The sequence below is a fragment of the Mus caroli genome, unplaced genomic scaffold (genome assembly GCF_978045245.1).
Source record: "Mus caroli unplaced genomic scaffold, Mus_caroli_1 scaffold_8, whole genome shotgun sequence".
Lineage (NCBI taxonomy): Eukaryota > Metazoa > Chordata > Mammalia > Rodentia > Muridae > Mus > Mus caroli.
In genome coordinates this window covers 108,872,539-108,899,702 of record NW_028227263.1, presented here as the reverse complement: position 1 = coordinate 108,899,702, position 27,164 = coordinate 108,872,539, and positions in this window count along the sequence as shown.

Here is a 27,164-nt window from a genome sequence, read left to right as displayed (position 1 = left end):
TAGGGGGTGGAGCTAAAGAGGTTGAGAGACAGGGACACAAGCAGGCTACAGCAAAAGCAGGGCAGAGTAGCTGGAAGGACAGGACCGGAACAAGGCAGAGTGATCAGGTGGCATCCTGAGGAGGTGGGAGTGTAGATCACGACTCTTACACAGACATGGGCAAACACTCTGCCCATAAACATGCACTAGTACATCCGTGGGGGTGCATATAGTGAAGCCACACCCACACAGGCTCCTGTGCACACATCTCCACTCACACTTCTCCACACTCAGCATAAATGTACCAACAACAATATCATCAAACAGCCTTTACCTAAAAATGCACCTATGGGGTCAGGCCACTTTATTAGTTACATTTGAGTTAAGTGTGACCACAGTCCCTGACAGTGAAAATCATGAAGAAGCAAAGATATATTTTGGCTCTTAGGTTTTTCTTTTTTTTTTTTTTTTTTTCAGTCCATCACTGCAGGGAAGAGACAGTAGAGAGCTCGGTGTATGTTCCTGGAGTCTGTATTGAGGCTGTTCATGTCACAGCACACCAGGATGCAGTGTGAGTAACAGGAGTCAGAGACCACCCAGGGATCTCTCAGAGGACTGACAGTGGTGACTTATCTATGCCAACAAGGCCAGAACTCCCAAAGCATTTCAAAATGGTGCTACCAAGTTCTCAGAACATGAACCTGTGCGGACTTTTCTATTCAAATGTCACAGCTACCATTCGTTCCATTCTATGGCGTGGCTGTGAGTGAGAGCTCAGACCCACTCTGCAGGATCCTACCTTACCCATGGGAACACCTTCTGGAGAAGTCAGAGAAGACCTCGTCCAGAACTTTTAATTAGAGATGCTGGGAGCGGCCAACATCTCAGGATACAGAGAACCTCAGAACTTCCATGAAGCTGGTAGCTGGTGGATGCCCTCTCTGTGATGCAGCCTCTGGCTGGCAGACTCCAGGGCTAACAGGTTCATGGTTGTGAACAAAAATGTGGGCCAGGCGTGGTGGCACATGCCTTTAATCCCATCACTCGGGAGGCAGAGGCAGGCAGATTTCTGAGTTCGAGGCCAGCCTGGTCTACAAAGTGAGTTCCAGGACAGCCAGGGCTATACAGAGAAACCCTGTCTTGAAAAAACAAAACAAAACAAACAAACAAAAAAACAACAACAACAACAAAACGTGGGGTCTCCAGTCAGACACTGAGACAAGTTACCCACCTGCTCAGAAGGACGCCTGGAAAATGGCTTTAACTGAGAGGGAACACAGACTAGGGTCACTAGCTGTATTAGAATTCAAGAGGCTGGTCACCTGGGACCTCAGCCCATACTTCAGTGACCACTGAAGCTGACATAGGAACCTTTGCTTGGTACCTCTCACCCAGGCCTGTGATGTCTGGGATGCTCAGCCCCCTCTCTATTCCAGGGGATCCAGGCCAGGCTGTGCTACAAGCAAAAGGCATTCCCACATTCCCATTGGCACAGAGGCATTTGACACCTGGACAAGAGCCTCTTACACTCCCCTTCTGGGGAGACCCATCAAGACAGTAATGTCTCCATGTTCCAGGTGAAACTGAGAGAGGTCCAGGAAGATGCTCCCACAGGCTGGCCAGCTATCTCCACTCCCCAGAGCTCAGGGCCTAGGTAGGGGTGGGGGTGTGCCCAGAGCTCACTGTGGTCCGTGGGCAGATGAGGGGCTGGAACTGTACACACAGCAAAGGCCAGAAGCCACCAGCGGATGGCCTAGCCAGCTGCATCACGGCCCCAGACGGCCCTGGAACTCCTGGCTAATGTTCTCAGCCTCTGCTCTCGTGGCTCCGGCGAGCCCCCCTCCCCTCCGAGGTTAACAGGATAAAGGCTGGATAAGGAGCTACTCGTTCCCCCAGCTCGCAAAGAAGCAATTATGCGACTTTCTAGCGTGGTTTCAAATATATTTTGCAAACTAGGACTCAGACAAATATTAATGGCAGCAAATTACAGTACTTAGCAGAATTATCACCTAGCAAAGAGGCGCTTTTAATCTATAAAAAATATCAACAAAAGGTGTAAATATGAACCCCTCGATGGGTGGTGTATCTTGAAGAAAATATACATCTAATCTCACAGTGTGTTACCTCTAATACCTGGGGAGAAGGTTAACAATTCTGAGAAGTTCCCTACGGCTAGAGAATATATTTTGATGTAGATTTGTGGATACCAGAGACTTTAAATCTATTGTATAATCACAGGGTGGGAGGGAGGACCGGGCTACCTAGTTCTCTCTAGAAAAAACAAGGGCGGCCAGTGAGGGCTGTTTCTGGGGCCTTCTCACATGCTTTCCCAATGCTCACAGATCGTGGGATTTCAGCAGGAGGTCACGGCCTCATCCTGGAGGAATAGTCCTAGATCTCAGGCCTTTGTGGGAAATGCATGGTTGGGGGATCCCTGGCATCACCAGGCCAACTAAAACCATCCTGGAGGTAGGGAAATGGAGGGTGTTAGCGTGTACAAATAAATTCCTGGTCTTCATATGTTACTGGCTGTCCTGGTTCAGTTTCGTATCGACTTGGCACAAGCTAGAGTTATCTGGAAAGATGAGCTGCCAACTGAGAAAATGCCCCCTCAGTGGTCTCTGCTTCAGCTCCTGCCTCTAGTTTCCCACCCTGGGTGATAGACTGCAACCTCCAAGGCATACAAACCCTTTCCTCCCTACGTTGCTTTTGGTCAATGCTTTAATCACAGCAGCAGAGAAGCAAACTGATTTCCTGGGAGTCTCTGAAAGGCAGGAACTGTGCCTTTGGGAGAGCATGTCAGAGGAGTCCAGAGGGCCAGACCGCAGGATCCTTGAGGACCCCCCTACATCAGCTCTCCTCTCTTCTCATTTCCCTCCTCCTCCCTCTCCTTTGCCGCTATGGGACCAGAATGAACATTTGAATCCCAACAGCTACCCAAGCCAAGGTAAGATACAAACCTGAACGCCCAGGATGCTGGGAGGAGCTGGTGGGCTGAAGGCTGCCGTCAGGCACCTTCTCCATGCCAGCCTCTGCTCTTCCTGGGGTTCGAGCCTCAAGCCAGGAGTACTCCAGCTGTGGGTGAGTTCCTTCCTCCACATTTCTCAGGACCCTGTGAGTTCTAAGCCCAGCTTCAGCCACCAAAGACTAGTGAGGAGGATGTCGCAGTTTGAATGTGTTTGGATATCTGGTTCCTGCCAGTGGTATTGTTTGGAGAGGATATTGAAGGTGTAAGACATGGGGACTCAGAGCAAAGAGTGAGTCATGAGGCCAGGGCAGGCCTTGATGAAGGTCCAGCCCCACTTCTGGATCCAGTTTGTCTCTGCCTCTGATTCTTGACACACTGAAATGTGGGCAAGCAGGCTCACACGCCCTGGAGCATCCACAGTCATCGTGGTGGCCTTCCTCACCATGGTGGACAGTACCCCCAAACTGTGTGTGACCCTAAATTCTTGTTCCCTTAGCTACTTTGTGAGGCACTTGGTCACAGCTGTGAGAAAGCTAATAGGGACTCGTAGCCATTTGGATTTTAACACTCCTACGTGTGTCTCTGTTACAATTTTTTTCATACTCTCCTTTGCACATCCCCTTAAGGAAAGTTTGGGTGGAGCTAATTTTGGTGATTCAAAACACAGAAAAAGGGTTTGAAAAGTCCTTTTCACACGTCACTCCAGCCCCTCACCCCCTTTTCACTGTTTCTCCCTGTTCTTCAATAAAGAGGGGTGGGCGCTGGCTCGCTATTCCCTACGCTCAGGACACTGCCCACCCCTCTTACTTACACATACACACCCATTCAAATATTCACAGGTACACAGTTTCATATATATACATATGCACTTGCATGTACATACATGGACATGCATGCTTACATGTAGACACAAACCTTCAGAGGCAATTAGTTCCCTTCAGGCTTATCCCAAGTGGTCTCTTCTTTGGGGAGTCTTCCTTTATCCTCAGCCTTCCTCAGCCCCCATTTCCACCTCCACTGCTTATTCACATTTCCTGGATGCCTCTGGAACTCACATGTTAATACACTCACTGTGGTGAGACTTGAAGAATAATGTCTCTCCCAAGACAACAAATGTTAGAAGAGTGAGAACCTGGAGCAGTGTGGGTTCTTGTTCCATTTTGTCTCATTGCCATAGGTCCAGAAGCTGTCACCTATATCTCAAGGGGTTTGAGTGAATATAGCCTATGGGAACTGGTCCTTGGCTCCTTCTGGGTGATCAATTGTATCTCCTAGGGACTCTTCCTGGGGCTTGGATGTGGAAGAATCCCCCAAAGTTTCCAGGGAGGCCTGTGCTCTCATCTTTCCAATTAGACCCCTGTATCTAGTCTAAAGTAGAGAGAATCTTCCAGCAAACCTGCTGTCCAATACATCCTAGGAATAGCATATCCTGGGATCTCTATAAGACATCACCGTGCCTCCTATTCTCATTAACAATGTTCCCAGCACACTCCAGAGATCCTACAACCTACCATCAGAATTCCTTACCTTTATCAAACATGATCCCAGAATTCCTTAGAGCATCTTCTAGCCATCAGTGGGAGCGCCCTACCTCCCCACCCCAACCCCTGCACAGACCCTCACAGACCCTACAGAACTTCTGTCGTTCCCTCCAGCCATTTGCATCCTAGCACTTGGGGGTCAAAGCATCTAAGGATCTCACTGCTTGTCTGCCAAATGGTCTAAGATGTTTGTAATTCAGCAGAGCCCAGCTCATAAAACCACACCATCAAGAGAGCTACTTAAACAATTATGACTCTGTTGATTGTTTCTCAAAAAAAGGAGGTAATTCTTCATAGTTAATTTGCTTTGCAAACCATAAAGTATATCTGCCTTGGTTAGCTGTCCGAGTCACCATTGCTTCTCAAACGCAGTAACTAATCAGTCCCTTACACCACTATCTCCAGCAAGCCAGGCCCAGACAGAGGGAGCAGGCTAAGGGTGCATGAGTGGCAGTCAGAAACTGACATGTAGACTGAAGGAACATTTCTGCCACTCACATAAAGAAAGCCTTTGCCCCTGCACTTCAGAGCTCTGGCTGTGGTCGAGGCTTCGGGGAGGATGCTGAGCCACTGAGCTATGGACAGGGCTCAGTTCTCAACTCTGTGGGACCTTAGGCAAGTCACTTAACCTGTCAGTGTTGTGGCGGCCCGGCCATGAATGGAGCAGACAGGCCTGTCCCCACCTCTCTCACCCGTCTATTTCCAGAATTAATTGGATAATGCTCGCAGAGTGCTCTGAGCTTTCAAGAAGAGGAGCATGGGAACATGGGACAATTATCCTAATTACATCTGCCTAGGCCTGCAGACTGAGTTGCCTTTTAGTGTGATCATTGCACATAAATGGTGGCGAAGTCAAGGCCACGTCCCCCCAAGGGTCGGCTTTAAGAAACCCCACTTTCAAAGGTGAGTAGAGCTTACAAAACAGAAGCGCGTGGAACCTGCCTGTGCTTGCAGAAATTCCCTTCAGCTGGCCGCCATGAACAGACCTCAAAGTTTCCAACCATGGTGGGTGGGAATAGCAAGGCAGGGCACAAACTAGTTTCTCCCAGGGACACAGGTCAGGGAAAGGGTGCTGTTATAGGTGGACATTCTAGAGGAACAGAACCATTAGAATACATGCACCTATCGTGGAATGGAGTTTGTTAGCTTGGTTATAGGATAAGGGCTAGTAATCCAGCAATGGTCATGTCCATGCCCAAGGGACTAAGAACCCAATAGCTTTCCAGTCCAAGAAGCTGGAAGTCTTGGCAGCCCTTGTCTGGCACTGAGAACCTGGAAACTCCTTGAAGAGTCAGTGCCGTTGAGTCCAAGCTGAACGGATGAAAGAGTTGGAGTCTAATGGTGGCAGCCACGTGAATCCATGAAATCTGCATGTGCATATAAACTGTCTTCCTCTGACTTCTTCTACTCCCTGCTTACAGCCCATTGGTAGCTGTGGCCTATACCGAGGGTGGGTGACACTGCCCATCCCCAGTCACCATCTCACACGTCAGTCCTCGCTGGAAATGTCCTGCTTGCACACAGAGCTGAGCTTCACCAAGTCTACAAAGACCAACGGTCACATGAGCCATGATAAAAATGGCTGCCTCCCTCTCTGGTCTCTAATTTGTGTTGGTGTGAGTCTCCTTGGGACACACCAGAGGTCAGGCAATCTGAGATGGGTGTCAGCTCCAGCAGACCAGCTTTTATTCTCTTGTCTAATTCCCAGCAAGGCCTGAGATGTCTACTCTGGCCAACAGCTACATTGAGGCTGTAGAAAGGCCCAAGAAACCAAAAGACCAAGACAACTTGCCTGGGTGATAGTTAGCCATTCTGTTGGTGTCTGCAGACAGACGACAGAGGATGGGACTACAGAGATGGCTCAACAGTTAGGAGCACTTGTTCTTGCAGAGGACCAGGGTTGAATCCCCAGTGCCAACATGGCAGCTCACAACTGTCTATAACAGGGTATCTGATACCCTCTTCTGCTCTATGCAGGTCCCAGGCATGTAGGTGGTATACAGATGTGCGTGCGTGCATACAAAACATTCATACATGTAACATACAATGAATAAATCTAAAAAAAAATATGAAAAAGACAGAGGATTATGGAGACAGGAAGTGGGAAGGTAAGCAGGATGTATGGAGACAGCAAGTGAGAAGCTGAACAGCCTCCCAGAAAGGGTGAGTGCAGCTGGTGATAAGGATCTGGCTCCTCCAAGACTTGGTTACTTTGTGTCCCTGAATCCTCCATGTGCTAGGCTCACCACTATGCACCTGGCTGTGTCTGAGGGAGGAGGCTTCAGAGTCTTGCAACAGTGCATCCTGTTCAAATTTGCTGGAAATTTGGAAACTTGCTAGAAACCAGAGAAAGCAGGCAAAACGCCCAGAATCCAGGCCTTCGTCTATGTCACAGGGCCACTCTGTATTGGACATTAACACATTGTATCTACACTCTCATTCTGGCCAGGTGAGGGATGCTGGCCAGCATCACCCTAAAAGAGGATCTGAAAACCCAGTGGTGGAAAATGTATCTCCACACACCAGTTCTAAGCAATGGAAAAACCAAGACTTAAAATCTTTCCATCTCCCCAGTTCATGCCTTTTCCATCTCCTCTGCCACCTTCCATGATTTTCCTCCTATACTAACATTAGTGACAGCTCAGATGGGCCTCGGGGAAGATGGACCCTAGAGGAAGTGGATCTGGTAAGACAAAGTGGTCCTAGGGAGTAGGTGGACCTGGGTGACAGGTAGACCTCAAGTCAGGCAGAACTTAGAAGCAAGTGGATTTCAGAGCACGTGGACCTCAGTGAGGTCTTTGGTTCTCCAAATGTGTATCGTGAGCTCTTGGCCAAGGTATCCTTGTTTGGACCCTCCTGGAAAGGGTCAGTGAAGCTGGTGATAAGAATCTGTCTCCTCCAAGGCTGGGACCAATACTGGGCCACACTAAGCCATGCCAAGGGCTTCTCATGAGTGCCTGATGTTGATCCTCCTTCCTTCTGGAGGAATGCTGCTGCAGACCATTCTTAGAAATCAGCAAAGTAACAGAATAAAAGTCAGTAAAGTCGTAACCAAGAGAATCCTGAAAGGCCAGATAAACACTGTAGGTTGCAGATCTGAGAATGCAGGGATGATCTGCTTTGACAGGCTGCAGTCTTATAGACTTCACCAGTGAGACTCTCAGATCCTGGTTTCCTGGAGCAGGGCCTGGCCTTGAGTGGAACCCTGCCAGTGCTCCATCTAGATCCCACCTGATCTCTCCAGGTCTCATCTGGGTCCTCAGGGGATCTGCACACAGAACTGGGGCAGGGAGGGAGTCTCAAGATGGAAACCATTCTCGCTGGATCAGAGGAGGATGGGTAGAGATCGGTAGCAGGCTAGGAGTGCATAGAGGGTTCTGGGAGGAGTCAGCAGGGGCAGGACCTCTTGGAAGTAGGAAAAAATGGTTAGACACAATGCTCCTCTGCCTGCCAAGCAGCAGGCACCAGGAAGCTGAGGGCACAGGTTCTGAGTGTTCATCTTTCATCAACACCATGTGACAATGGAGGGAGACCAGACTGTAGGTGAACAATTCTTCACTTCTGTGTACCCATTACTACCTAGATGATAAAAGTGGGCCAGAGGTGTGGAGAGAAAGTGTACTGCCATTAGGCTGTGTTTCATAACTGACAGCTAGTGCTTAAAGCCAAGTGTAGAGTGCTGAGTGTCTCACAAGGCTTAGACAACTTTGAACTCACCTCCAGATCTTACAAAATAAGCTTTTTCTGGACAAGGAAAGACTGGAACACAGACTTTCCCGCAGTCTAGACTTAAACGCAATCCTTGCCTGTGAACCAGGCCCCTAATCCAGTGTTCTGTGGTCAAGGTTGGTCATAAATATAGAAAGCAAGGTCATTTTTAGTGTTCTGGAAAAAACCTCATCAGAAAACAGGCGGAAATAATTTTATAATGTATTTTACTTAACACTCCAGGTCTAAAATTTCATTTAACTTATAATCAAGTTTTAAAATGTATCAAGGAAGACATTGGAAGGATGGCTCAGTAGTTAAGAGCACTGAGTGCTCTTCCAGAGGTCCTGAGTTCAATTCCCAGCAACCACATGGTGGCTCACAACCATCTGTAATGGGGTCTGATGCCCTCTTCTGGTGTGTCTGAAGACAACTACAGTGTACTCATATACATTAAATAAATGATATGAAGGGGGAGGGGGAGAAGAAGGGAGAGAACCGACTGCTCTTCTGAAGGAGCCTGGTTTGAGTCTGAACTACCTGTAACTCCAGCTCCAGGGAATCTGTCTCCCTCTACTGGCCACCTCAGGCATTGCATGCACACAATGCACAGACCTGTACGCAGACATTACATATCAATGAGGAGGCTTATATTCTTGTCTCTAGATCTCTACCAGTCAGTCTTGTGTGTTTTGTATGTTTGCCCTTATCTTCATTCTTCTCTTCATTTTGCTCCATCGAGTTTGTTCTGTGACTCTTTCTGATGCTTAGAGTCAAACACCTGGCTGTTAGAAACATGTAAAAAATACATTTTCCTCTAGTGACTTGCAATGCGTCCCACAATTTGGGTATCTGTAGCAGCCCAAAATTACCTCATTCTAAATTGCCCTAATTCATTATTTCTCTTCCAAAGATGACATTTAGCTTCCAAGCATAGGGGGGGTTTTGTTTGTTCTTTGTTTGGTTTTGAGATAAGGACTCACTGTGTAGCCCAGGCCAGCCTTGAGATTACCATCCCCCTGCCTCCAGCTCAAAATGCTGGGGCTAAAGGTGTGAGTCTCTTGGTTTAATCTCTGATTTCATTTCACCATGGTCAGAGAACCTGGCAGTGCTTTTTGGGATATGAAGCCTTTGGGATCTACACACTTTGTGTGTGTGTGTCACACAGTTTATTTCTGTAGATTTCCTGAAGTCATGTAGAGTCTTATCCTAAGAAGGCCCTTGCTGAGACTGGGGGATGACTCAGTGAGCTGAACAACTGTTGAACAAGCATGGTGACCTGCATCTGGATCCTGGGCTCCCACCCACATAGAAGCTGGGCATGGCGTCATGTGCCTGTAACCCTGGTTCTGGGGTATAAGCAGATCCAGGGAGCTCACAGGCCAGCCACCCACCCAAACCAAACTCACCAGCTCCAAATTTATTGAGGGATCCTGTCTAAAAAAAAATTAAAGTAGGCATGGGTTAAGGAAGATATCCAATGTCAACCTCAGGCCTCCAAATATGTACACATAGGCAAACATGTCCCCTGGACAGCCCCACCAACATGTACACACACAGTCCCTTGCTCACGAATTCCAAGTTCTGATAGCCACAGTTAGCTCAATGTCACCTTGGGTTCAAAGCCATCTGTGAGTCAGAGTTTAGATTGGGTCTCCCTGTGACCCCTCTCATCCAGCTCTGTGTTCCCCGGCAGGGATCTTTCACCGTTGGGGGTGGGGGGCTCAGCTTGTCCAGTCCTCTAGGGCTCAGTCATTGATCTTACTTTTCTGGGCCCATCTCAAAGGAATTCTTGGCTGAGAAGGAGCCACAGAGGAGCCAAGTTCAAACTTGAGATAAGGTAAGCTTGTTTAGTTCTGTGGAACCAGGCAGCCCCAGGTGAGAGAGAGAGATGCCAACACCAGTATAAAGGACAGCAACAGCTCTTGTTTCCTGAGCACTTACGAAGGGCAAGACACCGTGGGTGCCAAGAGCCTCACACATCAGACACCAACAGTGTCTTGAAGCCCATATTACGATGGAGAGAGTGCACTCTCCCAAAAGTGAGTTCACACGTCTAGAACTCTGTCTGGAGGCCACGCTGGGGCTCTAAGCCATCTCACTGAGAGAACACGAGATCAGAATTGATCCGTTGCTCAGAAAGTAAAAACAGGATGATAAAGGGAACTTCCCAGGATCCAAAGGTAGTGTGGGTGGGGCCTTGGGATCAGTCAGTCCTCTAAGCACTGGCCCTTCAAGTCACAAAGCAGTTGACATAACTCAGAAAGGCCAGCTAGAATTACAGGAAGAAGGCAGACGCATGGGCGATGCATCTGTATGACATGAAGGTAGAGTAGAGACTCTTCAGGAAGAAGAAGGAGTCAAGAGGAGGGAGAGGATGGTGGGGGGGGGGGTGAGTGTGGTCAAAACGCATGACATATGAGAATTAAAATGTCATTGTGAAACCCATTACTACATACAGTTTGTATGCACTAATAAAACAGTCTTTTTTAAGAACTGGGACTATACCTCAATGGCAGAGTGCTGGCCTCATATGTGCAGGGCCCTAAAAGAAACAATAGGCCCTAAAAGATATAGTTCATACAGTATGTGCCTAGTATGCATAAGGCCTTGGGTTTTATCCCCAGCACAGTATAGACCAGATATGGTGACACACGCCTGTAATCCAACACTGGCGGCAAGGGGATCAGATCAAGGCTGTCCTTGGCTACTCAGGGAGTTAGAGGCCAGCCTGGGCTAATGACCCTAAACCATGTTCCCAGCCCAGGTCCCTTCCCACAACTAAGACAAAGCCTTAATCATTTGCCAACACCCGAGTCTGGGGAGGTGGCCCCCACAGTGGGCTGAGAAGCGGGGGACACTACAGTTTGCTTCTGAATTTCACTTCCCCTCAACGGGAGCCAAACAAGTCCGGAGTCCCCTGAGAGCCCCTGACCAGAAGCCTCACAAACACATCGGAATCAATGCAAAGGAAGGCTCTGCCCCTGCTGCAGTCCAGACGCCCCACTCAAGTCCCTCCCAGCGTGGGCGCCCGCACCAAAGGTCACGCACGAGATAGAAGTTGACACAATGAGCCCACACTCCCATGTTAATGCCCCTCAGATCGGTCCTGCAAAAGTGAAATAATAAATTTAGGAAAACAAGCAGAATGACCCGTCTGCTTGGTTGGTTTTTCTAGATACCATCTACATATTTTAGAAGCGTACAACCTTCTAATAGAAATGAATGAACTACTCAACCATAAAGTTGCTATAGAAGATACGCTTGTTCTGATTCGAAAGGGCATCTGCTATCTGCAATATTGATAATACTTTTCAAATTTCATCTGCTTTTGTTTGCATTCTGTGTCGTCTGTTTAAACACTCTGGGAATAATAATGAGTCTCTGCATTATCTCCACTTTTTCAAGGCCGAACATATAACTTTATCACAAAAATAATTAAAATTCTTTGGCACTCTTGTATCTTTTCCATTAAACGTTATCAACCAAGTGACAATAAACTAACATGAGCCCAAGGCTGGCCATGGGCCGCCTTTACAAAGAATGCGTTTGTCCCCGGGCGAGGGACATGAATTTTCAGTTTACAGGGTCAGACGATCCTCAAGTTTTTTACAGTATGAGACCACAAATCTATACCTCCTGTCCCCTCGCGGGGGTTGATGTTGGCCATGGGGTACCCCATAAATTCTCAGGCAAGAATACGCCTTAATAGGCAAAGAAAAAAACCTTGGCAGCTTAATAATTCTGAGTTGCAAATTTAAATATTTTACATATCATTAGACATTAAAAACAAAGATTTATGCCGCTCGTCTCGGCGGAGTGAGGACTCCGTTGACTTCACACATGGCCATGAATCTGCTTGGGCTTCATTAGCTGAGCGTCTCTGCCGAAGAAAGCCCTTTGAGTGCAGGCTGCCTTTAAATCATGGCTTTTATTTTCCCACCATCGGGCAGCACTTGAGGGAAGATCCTCCTCTGGGCACTGTCCCAGGCTGGCTCCTTGACCTGTTAATGTTGGGTAATGGTGGGAGTGGCTCTCCAGTCTGCTACCCACCTCCAGGAAGAGCATAGCTAGGCATGCAAGCCCTCCATCTTTGTGAGCCCATCACCAGTGATACCCAAAGACCTGATGGGGGTGGGGGTGGGGGGGGGTTGACTGGGTACTTCTAAAAGGTCAGTTAACGTTCACAACCTAGGATTACAAAGATGGCTCAGTCAGTAAAGGGTTTGCTGTACAAGAATGAAACCCGAGTTCAATTCCCAGAACCCACATATAAAGCCAGACCTGTGGTTCTGTGTTTGTAACCCCCAGGGAGAGACTCAACAGCAGATAGCCTAGCCTAATGGGGGAGTGCCAGTCCAATGAGAGACACTGTCTCACAAAACAAGGTTGATAGCTTCTAACACCTCTGGCCTCCACATGCAAGTATACACACACAAACATGTAGTCCCACACATGTGAGTATACACACCACACACACACACACACACACAAAACTGGGATCTAGCTGACATTCTCAGATGAAGGAGTCAGTGGGGCAAGAGAGGAGTGGACAGCAGAGAGCAAACAGCTCTAGCCCCAGGCCTCTGTTGCTGAATGGCCAGAATGTCCCCAGTGCATGGCTTCTGATGACCATCCTCCCTTCCAGGGTGCTCCCATCATTAGAGTCCCACTTGCCCCAGAATCCTGCTTCCATTCCAATCAGCTCACAGCCCTCTCCCCAGCAAGCCCGGTGTTCCCAAGATAGCCCCCTTGCCTCTGAGTCCTCCTGTACCACTTTCCCAGCAGAACCTGACTTCTCATCCAGCCTGGTCCCTTGTGACAGCCTGTCTATCTTCCCCCATTGGCCCTAAAGGAGCCATCACGCTCTGTAGCCGTTAGCATGCCCCAGTGTCTGGCACCCACTTAACAGAGGTCCCTCAGTGGCGGCCAGAGCAGGCAGCTCTGCTATATTTCAGATGTTTTGACTTCTAAGGTCTTGCTGGCCCAGAAGAGCAGGCAACTCCCAAACAGCAAACACTTTGTTCTAAAGAAACCAATGTTCCAGAGCCCATCCTTCCTCCTTCTGCCCGTGGGTACCAGTCCTTCTGTTCTAAGTCTCAGATCCCACTACTCCACAGCTAAGGACAGACACCTTCAGGTCCTGAGTTCCCTGAGACACTGCAGCCCTGTAGTCCCTCTCCTCCAGTTCCTTCCTATGAAAATCTGTGGGCTCCGCATCCTATAGCATGCATGCCCCTGCTCCCACACTAACTTATAAAGTATCTTCCCGAAAGAAGTGCCTTTTGTTTTATCTTACGGTGTTTGTGAATCGTATGCACTCTGTGCCTGGGTAGGCCAGGAGAGAACATCAGTTCACCTAGAACTAGAGTCACAGGTGGTTGTGAGCAGCCATGTGGGTGCTGGGAACTGAACTCAGGTCCTCTGCAACAGCAGCCAATGCTCCTAACCACTGAGCAATCTTTCCAGCCCCACCGTACACTGTATTCTCTTGAAACAGGATAGCTCTCTCTCTCTCTCTCTCTCTCTCTCTCTCTCTCTCTCTCTCTGGAGCTAGACTGCTGTTCATCAAGCTTAGGAGAGCCTCCTATCTCCACTGCCCACAGTTCTAGAGTTGGGTGCCCACGTGGCCACACCCACTTTTTTGGCTTGGGTGCTGTGATTCTCAAGCATTTTGCGGCAAACGTACTTACCCACTGAGCTATCTCATCTCTCCGTCTCTCCGGTCCCAGACCCATCTCCTGGGCTGCCAGCCTCATGGTTCTTACTTTTTCTGTGACTACACTCTATTTCCAAAGCCTACTGCTGGCAGGCATGGCGGTCTCTAGGCTTGCTTGGCGGTTCCAGGATTTTCACATGTATGCCTTTTGTTGCTGATGTTTGTTTTGCTTTGCTTTGCTTTGTTTGAGATAGTATGATGATGTAGCCTCAAACTTGCAGTCTTCCTGCTTCAGCCTCCTTAGTTCTAAGATCACAGGGTTGAGCACCACACCCAGCTCAAGTGCATACCCTTTGAGGGAGCTTCATTAGTCTGCTGCACCCCACCATTAGGTCCTCACCATTCCCTTTGTCACCCCCAAAACAACCCCCAGTCAATCCTGAGAACTTAGGAGTCTAGGCTCCTGGTCTGTAAATTTGTATCCTGGATGACTGACCATGTGTGAGGGGAGATGAACCCACGGGCCCCTGAGTGCTGATTTCTAATGCCTCCAACTGTTACAGGAAGGAACAGCTCAACGGAAGAACTTAGCAACACTTCCAGGGCAGCCAGCCCCTTCCTCACTAGGAGAGTCTGCATCCTGTGTGAGAAGGAGCCACAAGCACTGTGCTGACTTACTGTGCCGACAGAGTGGAGGAAAGGCACTGATGGGGAGAAAGGGTCATGATGCAGGTTTGATGGACGGCACATGGTTTGGGTGTATGTACCCCTCAGAATCCCACTGCAGTTCTGTTGGGAGATGGCACCTCAGGAGGGCATCTCAGTTGTGAGGGCTCTGACCCCAGGAATGGTTCAGTCCCTTGTGAGAGGGCTGGAGGAGGAGATGGGTTCTTCATCTATGAGGAGAGCATGCCTCCTGAGAGTGGAAGCCATGTTGGACGCGCATAGACAGAAACTGGTGCTCACAGCTAACACCTTGAGCTAGACTCCTGGCCTTCAGGACTTGACATTGAGACTGAGACAGATGGAGAGCAGAAGAATGCGCAGTGGCTAAATGGGCAGGGTCAGTCTATGAAGATGTTGCGGGGGCTGCTCTGGGACAGGCATCAGGCATGTCTGAGCATGGGATGTTGATGAAACAAAACTTAGAGGGCAGAATCAGAGTCACCCCATGTCTTAGTCACTGTTCTATTGCTGTGAAAAGACACCATGATCAAGGCAACTCATATAAGAGAAAGTATTTAACTGAGGGGGGGAGCTTACAGTTTCAGGTTAGTCCATTATCATCATGGCAGGGAATATGGCAGCACACAGGCAGGAGAGAAGCTGGAGAAGTAGCTGAGAGGGTTTATATACTGATCCTCAGCCAGCAGGCAGAGAGACAGAGAAAGAAAGACAGTGTGTGGGAGAGGGAGACAGACAGACAGACAGATGGACAGACAGACAGAGATACAAGGAGAGGGGTTAGAGGAGGGAAGGAGGGAGAAGGGGAAGGAGGAAGAGAGGGAGGGAAGGAGACTGGGTCTAGCTTGGGATTTTGAAACTTCAAAGCCCACCCTCAGAAACACACCTACTCCAACAAGGCCATGCCTGCTAATCCTTCCAAATAGTTCATCAACTGGGGACTAATGTGCAAAAAAAATAAGGATGTGGTGGATAACCTCATTCAAACCATAACACTCCAATAATCTTTCAGCTCTATGCAGCTCAGCAAAAAGTGGATCCCACTCTCTGAAGAGGCTGAGAAGGTGTTCCAGGGGCCTGGGGATAGGAAGAATGCAGCAGTGCCTCACAGGGAGCAGAGAGCCTCAACTTCTCCAGGGACCCAGAAAAGGAGCTGTGTATCGCATTCTCTCAGTCCTGCCCTCAGAAGATCAGAAGAGTTCTCTGTGACAAGCACACTAGCCCAAGAAAGCAGTCAAGAGACACCAGCACCTCTGGCAGTCCTAGGGAACGGGGGCAGTCAGCCCCAGGCACTCCCACCTAGCCCAGGTCCCAGCCCCACTCCAGCCCTGAGCACAGACTTCCTGCTTAAAGGCTCTAGTTCTCAATTCAGTAGATGCAATGCTGCTGAGGACTCCAACAGCTGAGGGAAATCTGACCCAAAAGGACCTGCTGGGGCCAGGATAGCGCAAAAACAAAGGGCATGCCCATGATGGTGTCATGATGACCCAAGGAGGCCCAAGAAGACATGTGGTGCCACTCGGAGAGAGATGAGAGTCAGACACTGGCAAGGAGAACATTTGCCAATGAGTGGGAAGAAAGGAGAAAGGGGAAGAGGAAAAGGAGGAGGGAAGGAAGGAAGGAAGGAAGGAAGGAAGGAAGGAAGGAAGGAAGGAAGGAAGGAAGGAAGGAAGGAAGGAGAATTTTTTAAGTTAAAAACCTGAGACAAAATGTTATTTTAAAATGAAGTTGGTGGTGGCGATGGTGACTGTGGTGCCAGATCAATGCATAGCGGATCTGAATAGAGGCCTCCACAGAATCTAGCAAGGTTGCCAGGATCATCCAGCTTCCTTATGGGGGACGGGGAGAGGCAGAGAGCCTGATTCCTGTGTGGGAAGGAGCCACCCATATTGTGCTGTGATTTAGTGTGCCCACGGAGTGGGAAGAGGGCACTCGCCAATGGGGAGGAAGGATGGCGATGGGGGTTTGACGGATGGTGCTGCAGTCTGGATGTCTGTTTCCCCTCAGAATCGGTCCACAGAGACTTAATCCTCACTGTGAGGTAAGGAAATACTTCAGAAGGCAGAACAGAAAACAGTAACAATAGAAGAGATCAATAAGACAGAAGCAGGGTTGACAGGATGGTCAGAGGGCGAGCTAATGGACCAATAAGAATTCCAGAAATATATGGCTGAGGAAAACCTCCAGAATGCACTTTAAGGAAACAACTGGAGAAGATACCTAGGACCAAAGACATTAGTGTCTGAGAAGAAAGGGCCCTCCTTGTAGGATTGAGGAGAGGGATGGGAGGCGGGATAGGAGGGGAAATGGGAGGGGAAATAGGAGGGATCCTTACGCTTTCAGAGAAGAAACCAGCCAGCATCTGTTTACTTTTTTAATGCCTCCCCAAGTGGAGAAGATTCTCAAATGCCACCCTGGGGCCCAGAAGACCTTAGAACATAGCTTCATCACTGGGAGAGGAAATGATCTCACCCTACAAGTCTAGGTTCTACCAAGTAACTGGAGAAGGGGAAGACTGGGCACTTGAGGCGTGTCTTTTCCAGGATTTGGTTCTCAGAGAGCTGCCGGAGGGAATGCACCATGAAAATGACCGTGACACCAAGGTAGGGGAGGACCAGGACCGAGCTTGTAGGATACATGGGGATGAGGGAGCGGCATAAGTCAGCTCACAGCTGATGTTGAGGGAGCCACCAGGAGTGTGTGCAGGGCTCAGCCAGCAGACCCAAACACTTTAAAAGGAGGTTTCTCAGGGACCAAAACCTGGAAAGAAAGGGAAGATAGCCTGCGTTGACTGTCGTGTTAAGAAATTACTGCTCTGGTGAGAAATTTGACATAAATTAGTAATGGTACGTTTAAAAAATAAAACACAAAAACCGTAACAGGAAAAAAAAGTAATTAAAACAGTTCAAAGAGTGGAAAGCGGCTGCCAGGGGAGCTGGCATCTGAGTGTAGAGCAAGAGGGCACATAACACTTCTGGGACCTGCTGTAAAACTGTCTGCTGGTTACAACCATGGACTCTCACGTTGGCTACGGATGCTGAGTGCAGAGCAGAGAGTATGCCATCTTACATTCTGCCGTGCCATGTGCCTAGGAGACGGATGCCCCATTGGCCAGGGAGGTGAGAGTTTCCAAGTCCTCTAGGGGCAGCCTGTCTTTGGTCCAGATGTTCCCTGACCACAGTGAGAATGCAGGCTGACTCCAGCAGCCTCCAACAGGCCACTAAGGAGTGGCTACCTTTCCCTTGAAATGGAGGGGTTCCTGAATCAACCAAATTCTTGCAAACTCAGGGATACCACCATAACCTTAGAAAGCTTCCTTCCTCCTCATACTCCAGTCCCAAGAGCCTAGCCAGGAGCCTTGACTGGGGCTCTGGAACTCTCTAGCTATCTACCAGTGTCACAGCTCAGCTGTCCCAGTCTCAGGTAAGTGTCCTACCCCTGACTCCCTTTCCTTCCTTCCTTCCTTCCTTCCTTCCTTCCTTCCTTCCTTCCTTCCTTCCTTCCTTCCTTCCTTCACTGGGGGCTGGGGGCCTCCAGCATCTGCTTCCTCGGCTGTTTCTCTCCCTCTGACCAGCTTCACTGCCTTTGAGGTCATCAAGATTGAAGGAGAGGGAGTTTTGTTAGTCACACGCCTACTCTCACCTGCATGGGCAGTAAAGAATTGTGGCGGAGGTGCCAGGAAGGTTACACATAGCTCCCAGCCTTCCCAAGGCTTCTTACTGGGATGCAAGGGGAAGCCCCTGGGCCCCTACTGGGTACTTACATACCACAAGTTTGTGGACATTTCCCACAAGTAATGTGGTACATCCTCCTCCCATTCAAGTATGCCAGGACACTATAAGGCAAAGAGGGGATTGCAGAAGTCCAGACCTGAGCCAAAATAGTTATCTTCTGACAAAGAGAGGAGAGTAGCAATGGGGACCCAAGCCACTACAATGAGCGCCAGGCCCTAGGGTTCTCCTGAGTGTATGTGGGTAAGGGTGCTCACTTAGGTGTAATGTAAAGACCACTGTGTGAGCATGGAGGCAGGAGTGACCTAGTATAGATATCCTTAGCCTAGCCTACGATGACCATGGGCACCAATAGTGTACTACTGACTTTATGGTTGAAAAGCCTGGCCCAGAGCCAGGGCTGGTGCACCATACAACTCAAGGTATGTGTATCCAGAAGGGGTGTGTTTCACATGTCCATCTGTATGAGGGCTGTGGTTCAGTGTGCATCCTGTATAGCTGTACACTGCTGTATACATGCTGTATACCATGACTGTACTCAGAGGCACTGAGACTGCCCTCTGCGTGCCTGGTGTGGACCTCTGGGCAGCTCCTTCTCAACAAACCTACAATCACAGTGCCAAGAGCAGACCTCCAATCTTTCCTGAAGACAATGGGGCTATCTTAAGTTCCCTCCTCACAAGGCTGTGTGGGTGATGCCAGCATTCCTTCGTTCTGTGGGGGTCCATGTCTGAAGGACTGAGGGGAGCTGGTCAAGAGATAGGAGCAGAGACAGGAAAGGTAATATAAACAGCTCATCCTGTCCCGAGGTGCATAATTACTTACCTAGGGCCTATGTGTCACCTTTAAATAAGTGTGGTAAGGACATCGGCTAGTGGATGTGCTTATCCAACCCCCACACATAGACATGAACCCTCCCTCCCTGTGTTCCTGGATTAGAGAAGGGCTCATAAGGGCTGAGCAGGCAGCAGGGTCTTCTGGAATCCCTGAAGCAAAGTCCTTGGGGATCACAAACAATGGGACCATGTGTCCCCTACTTCCAAAGCCCCCATGTCCCATGAGGTCAATACAGACTCACAGTCCCATCTTCCTGGGACACCCCCCCTCCAGCCTTCCCCCTCCCCCGCCAAGGGGCTGAGTAGGGTACAGAGAAGCATCCAAGCGGGGCTGTGCTCAGGAGCCTGCAGCCCCTGCTCTTCGCAGCTCCCTAGATCACAAAGGGCCCGTTTCCCATTTGCTTCCTATTCAACCATGTCTCTCCATTGTCAATAAAAAGCCATTTTTAAGGTCAACTATCTCCCTCCATCAACTGCCAACCCCACACAGCTTCAACAGCATCAGCCGCGCACCACATCATGAAATAAAAATTAAATTGTAGTTGGGCTTTTAAATCAACTCAATTAAAATAAAGAGATTCTTGGCTTGATATAGGGAAATATTTGTATTTCCAATTCTATTTGTTAATACATTGACATATGTGGTATTTTTTAAATGTAGCACTAAGTGCACTTTCTGTCAATGCCATAGATTTTTTAATAGACTGAGAAAATGCATTTCATTTCTTCTTATTTTCCTTCAATACATCATTTGGTTCTGCTTTTTTGCCTGCATGAAATTCATTTTCTAATGGAAATATTTGTTTTGTAAATCAAATATGTATTATGCACAAAATGCAAAGCACAAATTAAATTATGTTAATGAAATGAAAGAGATATGAAATGCATATTTCATGGACAAAACATAACCTCAGCAAACAACCATTTCTTGATAAAATCTTTAAACACAATCTCATTCTGTGACAGACATACTGTTAAAGTAGATAGCACCTCATTTAAATGGCTTCCTTTAATATTAGCGCTCAGTATATAATTGTAAATAACTTTTGGGATGAAAAACCAATAATGAAATACTGTCTTTAATAGTTTGCTATTGATGTCAGCATAAAATTTGTCGTTGTTGAATATTGGAAATTGGGAGTGCACAGAAATATTCTCAAAAGCTGTAAATGATTGCATATTTAAATAGAGCTGACTAAGGCAAAGATGTTATAGATATTAGTAATAGGCAGAAAATTATGCTGACCTAACATTATTTGACAAAACCCACTGTTTTAAATTATATATTGGTTACACTTAATGAATAATAGATTTGGGAGGTGTTGCTTCCCCGATCATAAGGCTGATGATTCGATATGTCGGGGATTTCGTAGTCATCTTTCTGACAATAAACACACACCGGGCTCACAGAGGTCACTGGAGAGGCCAGTGGGTCATTGCTCAGTATTGTCCCTTTGGAGAAGCTCTCAAGTCCAAAACCGGGAGCACCTGAGGGGCCCAGAAGCATCCTGAGTGTGCCCCCAGGCTAAGGCAGATCCTTCCACAACCCTCCAGCAAGGCCCTCGATCAGATCTAGATAAGATGGCCCAGCACTCTTGGATGGGACCTGTTGGAAGCTCCAGCTGAGATCTCAATTTATCCAGAATGTCCAAACCTTGGGATAAAGGAGGCCTGGCCCATAAACTCACCAAGGGGCAGCTGCTATCCTCATATTACATGAACCCCACAAAGGATGCAGAAATGTGAGGTGTCACAAGCCAGACATTAACATGACCAGGAAGACATACAGTGTCTACCATGACCGGAGGGAGCTCTGCAGGGCCTCAGGGTGTTCATACTGGTGACCCTAGTCTTTGAGTCCTCAGGTTTTACTTGGGACTGGATCTATGTATTGGGTCTACTCACAGAGCATTGGTCTACATGTAGTGAAGGCGAGGGGCACACTGTGTCCAAGGTATGAGTGTACACGTATGCATATGTATGTGTGTGTGTTATGTGGCCTCTCATGTCCACTGGACACATAGTCCCAAAGGTGGAACCCAGAAGGTGCGTGAATGGGGGATGACAATGAAGGCTAGTTTGAGGAAGAGGGCACACATGACAGCAGAGGAAGAAAGAAGGAACATGAGGAAGATGGAGTGCAGCCCCCAAACCTCTAGAAAGCTAGCACTCAGATTCAGCTTATAGTACAAGGAGAAAGACAGAAGGAAGAAACCAGGGAGTTCCCCGTGAGCAACAGGCTTCACTCAGCCCTTTCCTTCTGGAAGAGTGTCAAGCCCTAACTAGACCCGTGCAGCCTGAGATAACTCACCCTCCATCTCTCCATCTGTTTCTTCATTTGCCAACCTGACCTCAGGGTAAATTCAGTAACCCAAGAGGCCCCCTCAGAGTACTAGATCCACCCCATGAGTTCAGCTCTGTCCAGCACCATGAACCAAGCCCCTGTCCATCCCATTCATTAACTACAGATCACAGACCGTTCCAAAGAGAAGGGCCCTGACATTTGCACATGCTATGCACACAGAATCCTGTGCTTCCACCTGGATCCATGAAGAAGCTGCACCTAGGAAGAGCCTATCAGGCCAGTGGGGATGGAAGCTTCCAGCTACGGGGCTTCCAGAGCTCCATTCTGAGGGTCTTACCTGAATTCCCCAACTCCTGAATTGGGCATTGTGGCACGCCCCTATAATCCCAGCACTTGGCAGGTGGAGACAAGAGACTCTGGAGTTAGAAGCCAGCTTGGAATACTTAAGACCCTTTTCTCCAAAACAAAACAAAACAAAACAAACAAGCAAACAAACAAAAAAAAAACTGGTAAAGCTTCCACTTTAGTGAATCCAACACCCATAGGGCCTTCGGGAAATGGCCTGGAAACTGAGAACATCAGGATGGGAGTTAGAGTTTGTATCTGTGCACAGCTATCCTTCGGCCTAGTCCTGGGCGAATGGGAAGAAGTTAATGAGTGAGCTCTGATTTCTATAGCTGGAGGCAAAAAAGTTCTCATCCCTGTATCCAGTTGGTGCTCTTTGGGTATATTTAGTGATCCTGGCACTCTGCCAGGCATCAGGAACACAGCAGTACACATATAACAATTTCTGTCCTCTTGGAGCTTGGAAAAAGCCACTCAGCTCCAGGCTGGAGAGATGGCCAGTCAGTAAAGCATTGGCCTCAAAACCATAAGGGTGCAAGTTTGATCCCCGTCACGCACATCTTAAAAATCCAGATACAACGTATGACTGCTGGTGTGACTATGGCCAAGAACCCGTTATTGTCCCCGTGGCTCCACAAAGGACCACCTATCACTATTATTTTGCTAAATGGATAAATCCAACTACCTTCTAAGTTTATATCTCTATACCCACGGATTAGTGCACCTCTCAGACCTCAGCAGAGAAGTTTGTATCGGCAACGGTAGTTAATGCACAAAGCCACAACTGGTCAAAGTGTCAGTAGAGTGCCCAGCAACAAATGAGACACACTCTGCATTCCCAGGCTCGGGAACCCTGGCAGAGAGAGGGCAGAAGGACTGTAAGAGCAAGAGGTCGGGGATGGCTGGAGTGAAGCAGACCAGACACTCATGAACTCCTAGCACCTGTGACTGCCTACACGGGACCAAGCCAGTCAACATACCAGCATGGAGTCCCCAACCCCTAACTGAAGAGCTGTTGACCAAAAATGGCTTCTGGGAGAGGAAGAGTCAGTTTTCTTTAAAGGTGTGACCCCCTGATAGGTGGGCCACACCCTATCAGATCATACACACACACACACACATATAAGCAGTATAAACTGGACTTATTGGGTTATTTTAAAAAGAATTGAGAGGGAGTGGAGAGGTGGTGGTTAGATCTGGAAGAGTTTAGGGAGACACAATGGGGGAGGGGCTGTGCATGATCAAAGTATATTGTATGAAATTGTCGAAGAGTTAACAAAAATATTATATTAAAATTCAAAAGCCAGGGTCAGTGGGACATACCTGTAACCACAGTACTGAGGTGGCAGAGTTGGGAGAACCAGTGTAGGTAGGCTCCAGGTTCAGTGAGAGACCCTGCCTCAAAACCCATTGTGGAGAGTGACTAACTGGAGAAGACACCTAATACAGTCCTTTGGACACACACGGACACACACACACACACACACACCACTCAGCGTGTTACTGAAATGGTGACTAATGTTGCTGCAGTGACAAGGTATGTGTACTGTCTGCCCCAGTTTTAGCCAAGTACCACACACTGGGGGACTCGACAGATACTCACTCCCTCACAGGTTTCAAAGCCAGCAGCCTAAGTTCAGTGTGTCAGCAGGGCTGGCTCCTCCTCATGGCTGAATGCCCTAGTCCTGGCTTCCAGATTTTTACTGGCAATCAGTGGTCTCCCTTCCTTGTCTCACAAATGTGCCACCCCATGCCTGCTCTTGTCTGCATTCTCTCTCTTTCCCTGCATGTGTCTGTGTCCAAATGTCCCCTTTTTATAGGACACCAGTCATTTCGGATTAGAGACCCACACTATTCCAACATGACCTCATCTTAATTAATTATGTCTGCAACGACCTTATTTCCAAATGAGGTCACATTCTGAGGCACTGGGCTTTAGGATTTCTACATTTAAATCTGGGGGACACAATTCAGCCTGTGACAGTGTGGTAGATGCCCTCCCCCCCCCAAAAAAAAGAGATCTGATCTAAAGTTTGATGTGGTGGAGGGAGGAGAGAAAAGAGGACAGGCCCATGAATGTTCAAAAAACAAAAATAATAACAACATAACAACAACAACAAAAACACCCTGTGACAGAAGAGCTGGGGTTGTGTGTCAGAGGTATGGCGTTTGCCTTGCACAATTGGAGGCCTTCGGACAATTGGAGGCCTTTGGTTTAATACCCAGTGCTGGGGATGGGAGGAACAACCCCACAAACCTGCACTGAGCTCAGGGCAAAACAGGAAGTAAGGGGCCTTAGAGTGCACTGTAGGAATGTGGAGCAGGAACAAGGTAGCAGGAACCCAGAACAAAGAGTGGGTGTGAGATGCTACCTTCTTCAGGAATGAGGACCCACATCTTCCAAGTTACAGGGAGCCATTTGGCTTCTCCCCTGCTTGGTTTCCAAGCTACTTTATCTGCTGAAGTGTGGGGACCAATCTCTAGCCAGGTGGCAGCCACAGGGGAGTATCTTTTTCCTAAGTCTATGGGCGCAGTTCTGGAAAAGATTGCTGGGCAAGTGCCCAGGCTGCAGGATCCGATCGATGGCCTCGGCTCTGCTGAGATCCCATGGCATCCTTCGAAGAAGAGCTCCTAAGAATCGGGAAGTTCCCACTTCGTGTCTGTCACTTTTAGACACCTAGGACCCAGTCTTCAGGCACTTGTCACCCCTGGACCACACTCTGTCCTTTGGGAATACCGCTGCCCAGGGGCCCCCCAAGGCTGCTTACCTCGCAGCGGGCAAACATTTTTATCCATTCCTTGAAATTAAACTTTCCCATTTTTCATTATCAAATTCCAAGCTGGTGTCATCTCCCCCACGCCGGCATGCCGCGCTCGTTTACAGCGCCTGAGATTAATATTAGGTGTTTGTAAAAGGCGAATATTAGCTTCTCCCTTATATCTGTCAGAATTAATAACTTCCCCATCACAGATAACTCCGGGTCAATATTAGATTCGCAGATGAGGCTGGAAATAAAATGTATGGAAATATAACGTCTCATTTGTACGTATTCAAAAGAGGCCCTTCTATTATTGAAATCCGGCGGCAACTGTTCAAAGGTCAGAGGACTTTGTGGCCTGGAAATACCCACCATCTGGCCTGGGCAGTTGAAAGCGACGACAAATTGGTGTCCCTCCACAGGGAGGTGGCGCTGGCACGGGTGGGCAACTCTGCCAGGAATTCTTATAGGGCAAAGAGGAATGGAGAGCTTACCCACCGCCGTCCCAGCTCATGCTGGGACCTGAGCCAGGGTCTGGTGTGGGCATCTCTCCAATGGCTGCTGTCCACATGCCCTTCTCACCTCCATGCCAAGTGGGGGGCATTGAGGTGCCTCGTTCCCTTTAGCAGATTCCAGACAAGGGGTTAACAGTTAATACTGCCAGAGACCCACTTTCTCCCAGAAGATCTGGAACCCTCAGCCTTACCCGACAGTCAGGGGGAGGCAGTAAAGCAACCTCTGAGATGGGCAGGCCCACCACCCTGCTAGGCAATCGCTCATAAATCATAATTGACAAGTCTAATTTTTCCCCTGAGCCTCAAGGGTGCTTTATTTAGTTGTTTCTATTTTATCTGGCATGGAGATGGTGGGGCCCTCCTCACCACTGTGGCTTTTTCCCATCACAATAAAACTCCCCACCAGGCCAGGGCAAGATACGAAGCCATCGTTTCTGATTGATCCACAGAAATGGTGCCTCAGGACTCCACTCCCCAGAGGATCTGCCAGCATTCAAGGGGACAACATGAGCCCCCATGTGAAGCCACAGTAGAGGGAGGCCTTCAAGCTTTACCCAGCCTCCCCTGGGCAGAGGAGTCCCAAGGGGGTGGGGAGTAGGAGGCTTCCTTCATCACACAGACTGAGGATAGACAGAGGAGCCATTTCCCCCCAGCCCCACCCTCTACCCTAAACACCAAGACCGACTTCCCAGGCTGCAGCACACACAGGAACATTGCTCCACACCCATAGCAGGTCACTGGGAGCAAAGACCAGGGGTTCTTTGCCTTGTTGCCCCACCCCCTTCCTCCGTCACAACCAGGTCTTCAAAATCCACACATGACTGGCCACAGAAGCCAGCTCACTAACTCATTGCAGGGCAATGAGGAATGGGGGCATTCTTGTGAGTAGGTGGCAGGAGGGAGTGGATCTGGAGTGGGCCCTAGACTCCTGAGTCTCAAGCTGTCGCTGAGTTCCAGACAGCAAAGGGTCAGTCCTCCCCTTGAAGGTAAACAATGAAAAGCCCCCTAGGAAATCCATCTTGCAGATCCTCAGACTGCCCTCCCCGCCCTTCCACCCCTACCCTTCCACCCCCCTACCCCCATATCTGGAAGGCTTGCGCTCTCTCTCTCTCTCTCTCTCTCTCTCTCTCTCTCTCTCTCTCTCTCTCTCTCTCTCTCTCTCTTGTGCTAAGAAACCTTCTCTGTTCCTATTAATGACTTAAGCTCTTCCCTGTCAACAGCTCCCTCCAGCTGGGCGAGGATTGAGCCCCAGAGCTGGGACCTTGCCTTTGTGAGAGGGGCCCCAGCTCTGGGGAGGATGAAGGCAAAAGGCCCTCTCTTTCTTTCCTCTTAAGCCCCTCAAACTGGCGGTGACCCACAGTTAAATCCCTTTTAACAAGGCTCACTTCCTTGTGAACCAGTTTTTTAAAAAACTCTCCAAAAATAAACAAGGCTGAGGGCAGGACTTTCCTACAGCCACTCTGGAAGCCAGGCTGGGGGAGGATCAGCCAGGCCCTCATCAAATGGGGAGTCCTATGCTATCTCTCCCCCCCTGCATCCCCTCCCATGTCAGGTGCCAGCCTTTCCACTACCTCCATACACCACAGCATAGCAGCCTGTCCCCTTACTTCAAACAGAGCACTGTAATCCTGCCTTCTGACTTGGTATGCTAGCCTGTCATCCTCTTTAAAACCCCACCAAGCAGTAAACTAAGTTACTCCAGGGTCAAGCCTGAGGCTACTTAAGCTTGCTCTTCCAAGTACCACCCATCATCCTTCTTGGAATCTGGGTAGGGTCCTCAAGCTACTGAACCAGTTAACCATGGGCCTCCAGTCTCTCGTGGCAGACCAGGATTGTAAGCATGGGCCAGAGGCAGATTGTCCTGCTGTCATCGTCATGACTGTGCGGCATGGCTGTGCTCCTCAGAGCTTAATATGTGGGATACTAGTGGGAGCCAAGTCAAAATTAGGGTGGGAAAGAGGGGAGCGTGGAGGGAGAGAGGGAGAGAGGGAAGGAGGAAAAGAAAGAAAGAAAGAAAGAAAGAAAGAAAGAAAGAAAGAAAGAAAGAAAGAAAGAAAGAAAGAAAGAAAGAAAGAAAGAAAGAGGAAGGGAAGGAGGGAGGGAAGGAAGGAAGGAAGGAAGGAAGGAAGGAAGG